This window comes from Lycorma delicatula, chromosome 4 (assembly GCF_047948215.1).
Source record: "Lycorma delicatula isolate Av1 chromosome 4, ASM4794821v1, whole genome shotgun sequence".
In the NCBI taxonomy this organism is placed as follows: domain Eukaryota; kingdom Metazoa; phylum Arthropoda; class Insecta; order Hemiptera; family Fulgoridae; genus Lycorma; species Lycorma delicatula.
The window spans coordinates 191439314-191451316 of NC_134458.1; positions in this window are offsets into that span (position 1 = coordinate 191439314).

The following is a 12003-nucleotide window of genomic DNA, read 5'->3' on the forward strand; positions in this document are numbered from 1 at the left end:
CTTTCTTAAGTTTTTGGAAAGCCTGTAAGTCAATGTGCCTTAAAGTGGAAGGAACATATTACAGGCTAATTATTTCGACTGATATTAATTTTCCGTTAAATTTTAATTTCGCTTAATTTTTAACACTAACCACGAAAAAAGCTGCTAAAATATACACGATAAGAAATTTTAATCACCAAGCGAGCGAAACGTTTTCTGTGGTATATATTCTTGTTATTTCATGAACGACAGCGATACGATTTTAATTTTTTGATCACAGTGTTGCCAACATTTTATTTGTTGGTTCATTGAAATAAATAAGTCTCTTTTTGGGTTATATGTCAAATTATTATCATTATAATATTAAAACATGTAATACCATTATACAGGGTGTCCCATATAAAACGCGACCCATCATCAATTACTCATCCATGAAATTTCAAAAGTCAGGCTTATTCTCCTACAAGTTATTGAAATGGACTCGTCCAACATCTAAACATCGCGGCGACGCAGTAGAACACTACCGATAGTATCAACAATGCAATCATAACGTTCAGTGTATTGCTAGAGACAAGATGGTGTTTTCGTTAGATGAACGTGTTTTCATTGTCGAGTCGTACTTCAGTACGAAATCAGGGGTTGCAGTGCAAGATTTGTTTCGCCATAAGTACCCAGATAAACCGGCTCCTAACAAAATATCAGTATTAAGGTTAGTCGCAAAATTTAGAGGGACCGGTTCTGTTAATAACAAGGAACACAAAATATCTGCGTCAGTGTTAAATACAGATACAGTCACTGAAATCAAAGACCGATTAATCTCCTCACCAAATAAATCGATCAGTCGTTTGTTTGCTGAAATTAATTTGTCTAAATCAAATTAATTAAGTAGGTGTTGAAATAATAAAAAGTCATGTGTAAATGTAAATGTAATTTTTATTATTACCATCCATTACCTTACATTTAGAGTAAATGTTGGAAGTAGCCGCCATTTTCTTGAATACAAGCTTCAATTCTTTTTCCAGAGTTTCTTGCAACTTTTTTCAAAGCTTGTGGCTGGATATTTAATACAGCTTGTTCGATATTGATTTTCAATCGTTCAAATGTTCGTGGTTTATTGCTGTAGGCTTTTTCTTTGAGGTAACCCCGTAGAAAAAAATCCGCCACAGTCAAATCTGGAAATCTTGGTGGCCACAAGCCTCGACCGATAACACGATTACCAAAGAATTCCTCGACGAAATCAGAAGTTGAACCTGCGTAGTGCGATGTCGCACCGTCATGTTGTAGACAGCAGTCTTCCTCTTCCAAGAGTGCGATGAACTAAAAAAAAATATCCTGATATCGTTGTGCATTAATGGTGTACTCGAAAAAAATAGGACCGATTATTTTCTTCCGCGATATCGCGCACCACACGCCCGACTTCTGCGGGTGTAATTGTTTTTCGTGATAAACGTGGTGATTTTCAGCACTCCAAATTCTACTGTTTTGGGTGTTTACGTAGCCGTCCAAATGAAACCGTGCTTCATCTGTGAAAAATAACGAATCCATAACGTTAATTCCCTCGCGCAGAAATCGACGGAACCGTTGACAATATTGTAGCCGTTTTTTTTTTCGGGCTTAAGAAATCGATGAACCGTTTGAATGCTTTAAGGTCGTAATTGTAATCGTTTGGTCGCCCCATAAACAGTCGATTTAGACAAATTAATTTCAGCAGACAAACGTCTGATTGATTTATTTGGCGAGGCGAGTAATCGGTCTTTGATTTCAGCGACTGTATCTGTATTCAACACTGACGCAGATCTTTTGTGTTCCTTGTTTTTAACAGAACCGGTCTCTCTAAATTTTGCGACTAACCTTAATACTGATATTTTGTTAGGGGCCGGTTTATCTGGGTACTTATGGCGAAACAAATCTTGCACTGCAACCGCTGATTTTGTACTGAAGTACGACTCGACAATGAAAACACGTTCATCTAGCGAAAACGCCATTTTGTCTCTAGCAATACACTGAACGTTATGATTGCATTGTTGTTACTATCGGTAGTGTTCTACTGCATCGCCGCGATGTTCATATGTTGGACGAGTCCATTTCGGTAATGAGTAGGGGAGTAAGGTTGAGTTTTGAAATTTCATGGATGAGTGATTGATTAGCGTTAATCGAAAGCGATTTTTTGTTGGAAGTATTTTTGGTTACTTGTAGCACTTCAAATAATTATTAAAACTTTCGGTCCGATTTTGTTTTTCGTACGATTACAATTAATGATCTCTCCAAGATATTTAAAATTTTCTACAAGTTCTACTTTGTTTCCGTTAATATTCACAGAATTAACAACTAAAGGATCTATAGCCATCGTTATAGTTTTTTCGTAATTAATTCCAATTTTATTCGCAAGTTCTTCTATACTTGTTATTTGTATTCTGGCTTCTGCGATACTATTAGCCAATAAAGCTAAGTCGTCGACAAATCCTAGGCGATTTAAATTTAAGTTATCTTTTTTGTATTCTATGTGAATATTTTTTGGATTAATTTTAAACCGTTCGCGCATCAGAAATTCTAGCGCACAATTAAATAATAAAGGCGAAAGTCCGTCGCCTTGTCTCAGTCCGGATTTTATGTAAAAAGGTTCGCAAAATTCGCAACGAAAATTCACTTTAGATTTTGTATTTGTCAATGTTAAGCCGATCATATTTACCAATTTAAGATCCGATCGGTGATTTCTCAGAATTTTTAACATCGAAGGCCTATGTATGCAATCGTACGCTTTTTTGAAATCGATAAAAGAAATAATCAGCATCTGTTTTTGCTTTCTATTATAAATATCTATAAGTAATTTCAAAGCATTAATTTCAGTATGTATAAGTAATTTATTACTTATACCAAAGAAAGCAGGGGCAGATATATGTGAAGAATACAGAACAATTAGTTTAACTAGTCATGCATCAAAAATCTTAACTACAATTCTATACAGAAGAATTGAGAGGAGAGTGGAAGAAGTGTTAGGAGAAGACCAATTTGGTTTCAGGAAAAGTATAGGGACAAGGGAAGCAATTTTAGCGAAGCAATTACAGATTAATAGTAAAAAGAAGATTAAAGAAAAACAAACCAACATATTTGGCATTTATAGATCTAGAAAAGGCATTCGATAACGTAGACTGGAATAAAATATTCAGCATTTTAAAAAAATTAGGATTCAAATACAGAGATAGAAGAACAATTGCTAACATGTACAGGAACCAAACAGCAACAGTAATAATTGAAGAACATAAGAAAGAAGCCGTAATAAGAAAGGGAGTCCGACAAGGATGTTCCCTATCTCAGTTACTTTTTAATCTTTACATGGAACTAGCAGTTAATGATGTTAAAGAAGAATTTAGATTCGGAGTTACAGTACAAGGTGAAAAGATAAAGATGCTACGATTTGCTGATGATATAGTAGTTCTAGCCGAGAGTAAAAAGGATTTAGAAGAAACAATGAACGGCATAGACGAAGTCCTACGCAAGAACTATCGCATGAAAATAAACAAGAACAAAATGAAAGTAATGAAATGTAGTAGAAATAACAAAGATGGACCACTGTATGTAAAAATAGGAGGAGAACAGATTATGGAGATAGAAGAATTTTGTTATTTGGGAAGTAGAATTACTAAAGATGGACGAAGCAGGAGCGATATAAAATGACGAATAGCACAAGCTAAACGAGCCTTCAGTAAGAAATATAATTTGTTAACATCAAAAATTAATTTAAATGTCAGAAAAAGATTTTTGAAAGTATATGTTTGGAGTGTCGCTTTATATGGAAGTGAAACTTGGACGATCGGAGTATCTGAGAAGAAAAGATTAGAAGCTTTTGAAATGCGGTGCTATAGGAGAATGTTAAAAATCAGATGGGTGGATAAAGTGACAAATGAAGAGGTATTGCGACAAATAGATGAAGAAAGAAGCATTTGGAAAAATATAGTTAAAAGAAGAGACAGACTTATAGGCCACATACTAAGGCATCCTGGAATAATGTTTTTAATATTGGAAGGACAGGTAGAAGGGAAATATTGTGTAGTCAGGTCACGTTTGGAATACGTAAAACAAATTGTTAGGGAAGTAGGATGTAGAGGGTATACTGAAATAAAACGACTAGCACTAGAAAGGGAATCTTAGAGAGCTGCATCAAACCAGTCAAATAACTGAAGACAAGAAAAAAAAATAAAAAGTAATTTATTAGCATTTTATATTACTTAATATATTGTCATTTTGTTTCTCGTCGCTCAAGAAGTTATGTGGTGTATATGGGAAAGTGTCGGATCCGTAACCATGAGTTCTTCGGTTTGAATCCGACTTCGTATTCATTTTTCTTGTTTTACCATTTTTCTTTTAAATTTCAATATATCGATTTATTACTATTTATTCACCACTGTAAAAATCATTGATTTAAATTCAAAGAACATAAAATGTTTTTTCACTAATAACGTCTGATTTTTAATATTTTTTTGTTGTTATTGAATTATTTTTTATTGTAAAATATTTTTACAGATCAGAAGTTAATAATCACTGCTTTTTAATTATTAATATAATTATTACAGATCAGTAATAATTACTGATAAATCAATATATTTAAATATATATATACATGAAGTTGGATTCCAACCGAGGTGCCTTCCCCTTGTAAGATCCAAATATTTAATTAGGTAATCTTTATTATGCTACAACTGTGGAACCAATGAAACTAATTACTACTTCTTCTGAAATGTAGTTTAATATATCTCAATAAATATTTATTACGGCAGTTAAAACAAAAAACAAAATTGGATTTTTTCAAGACGTTTCTGGCTAAGTTTATTAGAATCAAAAGGGTGGTGCACAGTTAGATGTCACAATAGCCCTAAATCCTAAATTTCAACATTCTACGTCTAAACGTTTTTGAGTTATGCCAGATCAATACTTACATACGTACGTACAATTTTACAGAATTCACTCTTAAACTACTAGAAATGATTCCAGGGAAACCGAACGATGCAGTTGTGCGAGCACTATCCTGTAATGTAATGCTTCAGAAGATAAACGAAAACGAAGAGTTTGTTCACGAACTGTGGATGTCAGACGAATCGCATTTCCATCTCAGTGGATTTGTTAACGAGCAAAATTTCAAATACTGGGCACAAGAAAATCCTACGCAACTACACCAGCGTTCGTTACACAGCCAGAAAGTGACCGTGTGGTGTGCTATGTCATCTTACGGTGTTATAAGCCTTTATTATTTTGAGGATGACAACGGTCTTCCCATTACAGTGACGTCGGCTCGTTACGTAGCCGTACTTGAAACCTTTGTTGTGGAACAACAAAATAGATTTCCACCGATTCTTAACACAGCCTGGTTTCAACAAGACGGAGCAACGTCACATACTGCACGAATATCGACGGCAGCTGTACGCCGATTGTTTGGACAACGTGTCATTTCACGAAATGGTGACATTAGATGGCCTTCCAGATCGTCTGATCTCTCAGCTTGCGATTACTTTTTACGGGGTCACCTTAAAAGCAGACCTGCTTCAACGGAAGAACTGAAAGCAAAGATCCGATAAGCAATTGCGGAAATTCCAGTTGAGATGTTACGTCAAATCATGAACAATTTATCGAACAGGCTTCGTGAGTGATTACGTAGAAGAGGTCACCTCTTCTACGTAATCACGTAGAAGATGTCACAGATGTCATCTTTAAAAAATAAACTAAAATGTATGTATCCTAAAATGACAACGTTTGTACAATTACATGAAATAAAATTCATTTTCTAAAAAAAAATGTTCATAACGTTATTTAATTTTCAAAATTTCCCGTTTCTGTGAATCAGCCTGTACATTCATTTTGTTTCTCGTCGCACAAGTAGTTATATGATGTAAGGGAGAACGTGTCGGATCCGTAACCATGAAGACATCGGTTCGAGTCCGACTTGATAAACATTTTTTTTTTTTTTACCTTTTTCTTTTATAAAATTAATCACATCGATTTATTAGCAGTTATTAATTATTGTAAAAATCTTTGAATTAAAAAGAAACAAAATGAAATTTTATTTCACAAATAAACTCTGATTTTTTTATTATTATTGAATTATTTTTTATTGTAAAATATTTTTTACAATCAAAAGTTAATAATTACTAATAAAACTATATATTTAAATGAAAAAATAATAATAATATGTACAAGAAGTTGATTCGAACCGAGGTGACTTTAATTAATTGATCTGTATGTGGCTACAACTCTAGAACAAACGAAAGTAATATTAATATCACTTGCGATATCTCGTTGAATTGATCTCAATGAGGATTTATTTTTACAGTTAAAACAATCCAAACAACTGGTTTTTTTCAAGAAATATTTGGTTCAGTCTATTACAATCAAAAGGAAGGAGCACAAATACATTTTACTACAGTCCTAAAACCTAAATTTCAAAATTCTACGAGTAATCGATTTTGTGTTGTGCGAGATAAATACTTACATACATACGTACAATTTTATAGACTGCAATCTTAAACTACTAGAAATGGTTCCAGGGAAGTCTAAAATAAATATTTCCGTTGAAATCTAAAAACCAAATTTTTTCGAGATTGTAATACTTCCTTTTCTTCGTACAAAGAAGTAACAAAGGTCACAAACAATTAAACAAAATCAATATTTACATTTAATATTACAGATAATAAACTATACACAGTACAACGTTACATTAACTTCAAGTACGCTGCCTATCGGTAAAAGGTCTAACCAATTTCTAATTTTACAGCTCTTCAGAGAAATTCCGAAAACTATTTTATATTAATTTATTTTCGTAAAGATTTGTAATTTTAATATTCTATTTTATTAACGTTTGAATGTATTTAAATTTATGTTTATTTTAATAAATTTATTTATTTAAATAATGTTACTGCGATGTTGAAATATTGAAATAATAAGCTGATGACAGTTTTCAAATGTATTTTGTTCATACATAAATCCCGTTGCAAATTAACTGAGTGTATACAAAAAATAAAACAATGTCCCCATAAATTAATTTTTGAAAAGCCTGTCTGTCTGTGTCCTTCCATTTGGAAGTTGATCTAATAATATTATTTACGATTAAATATTAACCACATCAATATTTCTTAAATTAAGAATAAAAGCGACAAAAAGTAAGTCGATAATATCGCGTTTAATTAGTAAATTTCTTGAAACCGGGAGTGTACATGATGGTAAAAAACACAGATCGACTGTCACTTTTAACAGTAAAAGTTCTGGAGGATATGTAAAAACGTTTTTGATTCGCTCAACTGGAACGTCTCGCGGGAAAACGTCTTAACTAGAATTCTATACAGAAGAATTGAGAGGAGAGTGGAAGAAGTGTTAGGAGAAGACCAATTTGGTTTCAGGAAAAGTATAGGGAAAAGGGAAGCAATTTTAGGCCTCAGATTAATAGTAGAAGGAAGATTAAAGAAAAACAAACCAACATACTTGGCGTTTATAGACCTTGAAAAGGCTTTCGTTAACGTAGACTGGAATATAATGTTCAAAATTTAGGGTTCAAATACAGAGATAGAAGAACAATTGCTAACATTTTCAGAAACCAAACAGCAACAGTAACAATCGAAGAACATAAAAAAGAAGCCGTAATAAGAAAGGGAGTCCAACAAGGATGTCTCCGTTACTTTTTAATCGTTACATGGAACTAGCAGTTAATGATGTTAAAAAACAATTTAGATTCGCAGTAACAGTACAAGGCGAAAAGATAAAGATGCTACGATTTGCCGATGATATAGTAATTCTAGCCGAGAGTAAATAGGATTTACAAGAAACAATGAACGGCATAGATGAAGTCCTACGCAAGAACTATCGCGTGAAAATAAACAAGAAGAAAACAAAAGTAATGAAATGTAGTACAAATAACAAAGATGGACCACTGAATGTGAAAATAGGAGGAGAAAAGCTTATGGAGGTAGAAGAATTTTGTTATTTGGGATTTAGAATTACTGAAGATGGACGAAGCAGGAGCGATATAAAATGCCGAATAGCACAAGCGAAACGAGCCTTCAGTAAGAAATATAATTTGTTTACATCAAAAATTAAATAAAATGTCAGGAAGGGATTTTTGAAAGTGTATGTTTGGAGTATCGCTTTATATGGAAGTGAAACTTGGACGATCGGAGTATCTGAGAAGAAAAGATTAGAAGCTTTTGAAATGCGGTGCTATAGGAGAATGTTAAAAATCAGATGGGTAGATAAAGTGACAAATGAAGCGGTATTTCAACAAATAGATGAAGAAAGAAGCATTTGGAAAAATATAGTTAAAAGAAGAGAGACTTATAGGCCACATACTAAGGCATCCTAGAATAGTCGCTTTAATATTGGAAGGACAGGTAGAAGGGAAAAATTGTGTAGGCAGGCCACGTTTATAATATGTAAAACAAATTGTTAGGGATGTAGGATGTAAAGGTTATACTGAAATGAAACGACTAGCACTAGATAGGGAATCTTGGGGAGCTGCATCAAACCAGTCAAATGACTGAAGACAAAAAAAAAGTAGTAATTTTTGTATAAAATACAAAAGTTTTATTCAGCAAGAAAACCAAAATCCCAACGATAATAAACGTTTCCCGCGGTATACATCTTTCAGTTTTTAAATGACAACGATGCGATTTTTTTAGTACCCCTGAGAAATGCATATATTAAAAGTGCAGTCTGCGAACGATACGTTTCAGTTGAGTGAATCAAAAACGTGTTTACATATCCTTCAGAACTTTTACTGTTAACAGTGACAGTCGATCTGTGTTTTTTACGATCATGTACACTCCCGGTTTCAAGAAATTTATTAATAAAACGTGATATTATCGACTTACTAGGAAATGAAGAATTGGAAAATTTTACCTGAAATTCGTCTTTCAATTTGTTGGTAAGATTTATCCGCCCAATAAATTTCATTAATAAACAAAAGATCGTTCTCGAAAAAGGACATAATTATCGCAAGAAAGACGAATTTATATTATCATCAGCGGGTAAAGAATGACATTTCCATTCTTACAAGCAGCTAACCTTGAGCACAATGTTGCCCAAAACAGTTTATTCGCCGATTCATTAAAATGAATATCCCAAATTATTTTCATTATCATATTCAAATTTGTAATAACATTATACGTTCGAATATTGTGTTAAGAAATGTCGAGTTAATCACGGCTGACGCAACAGGGAACACAAAGAGCATAAAATCGGACTAATACAGGCTCATTTGTCTACTTAACTTTATATCACCGGCTCTATCAACATTTAAAAAAAAAAAATGTTATTATTTAACGTAAAAATTTTTTTTATATAATTAACCCACCTAATTTATTTATTTAGTCGTGAAAAACGCTTTTCCTCTGCTTTCACCCTTCAGTTGTGAACATAAGTAAATAAGATGGAAGTAAAGGAATTGTCAACTATGTCGATGGTACACGTAATACAGGTGTCCTATATTGGGTCCGGCCCAGGGGAGCTGAAAGAAAAGGGTGTCCTACATAAAACGTAACCCAACCTTATATTGGTAGGTATTGAAATAATAAAAAGGCATGTGTAAATGTAAATGTAATTTTTATTATTACCTTACATTTACAGTAAATGTTGCAAGTGGCCGCCATCTTCTTGAATACAAGTTTCAATTCTTTTTACAGCGTTTATTGCAACTTTTTTCAAAGTTTGTGGCTGTATACTTAATACAGCTTGTTCAATATTGACTTTCAATTGTTCAAGTGTTCGTTGTTTGTTGCTGGGGCTTTTTCTTTGAGGTAACCCCGTAGAATAAAATCCGCTGCAGTCAAATCTGGAGATCTTGGTGGCCACAAGCCTCGACCGATAACATGATTACCAAAGAATTCCTCAACGAAATTAGTTGAACCTGCGTAGTGCGGATGTCGCACCGTCATGTTGTAGCCAGCAGTGTCTGTCTTCCTCAGAGTGCAATGAACCGAAATAAAATATCCTGATATCGTTCTAGGTTAATGGTGAACTCGAAAATAATAGGACCGATTATTTTCTTCCGCGATATCGCGCACCACACGCCCGACTTCTGCGGGTATAACTGTTTTCCGTGATAAACGTGGTAATTTTCAGAGCTCCAAATTCTACTGTTTTGGCTGTTTACGTAGCCATCCGAACGAAACCGTGCTTCATCTGTGAAAAATAACGAATCTATAACTTTCACTTTTTATCTATATCTATATAATCTTATTATCTATATAATTTTTCTATTATTGCGTTATTCTATATTGTAAACTATTTGTACAGTCAGAAGTTAACAATTACTTATAAATCAATATATTTAATTAAAACATATATATATATGAAGTCGGATTCGAACTGAGGTTCCTTCCCCTTGTAAGATACAATTATTTAATTAGATAATCCTTATTTGGCTACAACTCTGGAACCATTAAAGTAATTAACACCTGTGAATTGTCTTTGAATATATCTTAATAAAGATTTATTTCGGCTGTAAAACTATGCAAAACATTATAGTTTTTAAATACATTTTTGGCTAAATGTATTACAGTTAAAAGAGAGATGCAGAATTACATGTTACAACAGTCCTAAATCGTCAATTTCAACATTCTACGGCTAATCGTTTTTTAATTATGCCAGATAGATACTTACATATCTAAGTACGAATTTACAGATTACAGTACTAAACTAGTAAAAATGGTTCCAGGGAAGTCTAAAATAAATATTTCCGTTGAAATCTTAAAAACCAAATTTTTTCGAGATTGCAATACTTCCTTTTCTTCGTACAAAGAAGTAACAAAGGTCACAAACAATTAAACAAAATCAATTTTTACATTTAAAATTACCGAGCATAAGCTAAACACTGTAAAACGTTTCATTAACTTCACGTACTCTGACTATCGGTAAAAGGTCTAACCAATTTCTAATTTTACAGCTCTTCAGAGAAATACTGAAAACTATTTTATATTAATTTATTTTCGTAAAGATTTGTAATTTTAATATTCTATTTTATTAAGGTTTGAATGTATTTAAATTTATGTTTATTTTAATAAATTTATTTATTTAAATAACGTTACTGCGATGTTGCAATATTGAAATAATAAGCTGATGACAGTTTTCAAATGTATTTTCTTTACATATAAATCTTCTTGCAACTTATCGGAGTGTATACGTAACATAGCATACACTGGTAAACATTAACCTTTTTAGCGTTAAGATATTTAGGACTAGTTTTGGATAAATCCCTTATATGGGGATTACATATACAGGACTTGAGTGATAGATGCAAAAGAGCCCTAAACATTATAAAATGTTTATCGAATTTAAATTGGGGCTCAGGCAAAGAGACATTATTGAGATTGTATAAAGCATTGGTTCAATCTAAACTAGACTACGGATGTATCGTATATTCATCCGCTAGAAAGTCGCACTTAAGAAAGTTAGACGTAGTTCATAATAGCGGAATAAGATATGCAACAGGCGCTTTCCGCACAAGTCCGGCGGCTAGTCTAATGTCTGAAGCCGGAATAATGCCACTACATTATACAAGAGAGATCCTTTTGTTAAGATATGCAGCAAATGTATGGGCTTTCCCTGCTCATATAAATAATAAATTGTTTACGAATCATCCTATGGCTGCAGTATATGAACATCGTGCTACCTATTCCAGACCAACCGGAATTAGGTACCACGAATTAAGAAGAAAATATGAAATTGCTATACCAGAGACACTAGCAATTTCTACTAGAGAAATACCGCCATGGCTCTTGCCAGCGGTAAATACAAATTTGGATCTCTCTCAAGGAGAAATAAAAAAGAAACCAGCAGTGATCATCCAGCAGGAATTTTTAGCAACCGTCAGTAGTTACGAAGAACATATTAGAATTTATACTGACGGTTCTAAAACCGAACATGGTGTTGGATGCTCGATATATGTAAATGAAGAAGCCCACTTTTGGAGACTGCCAGATGTGGCCAGTGTCTACACGGCAGAACTCACTGCAATTCAGCAAGCTCTTCGCTACACTGAACACTATT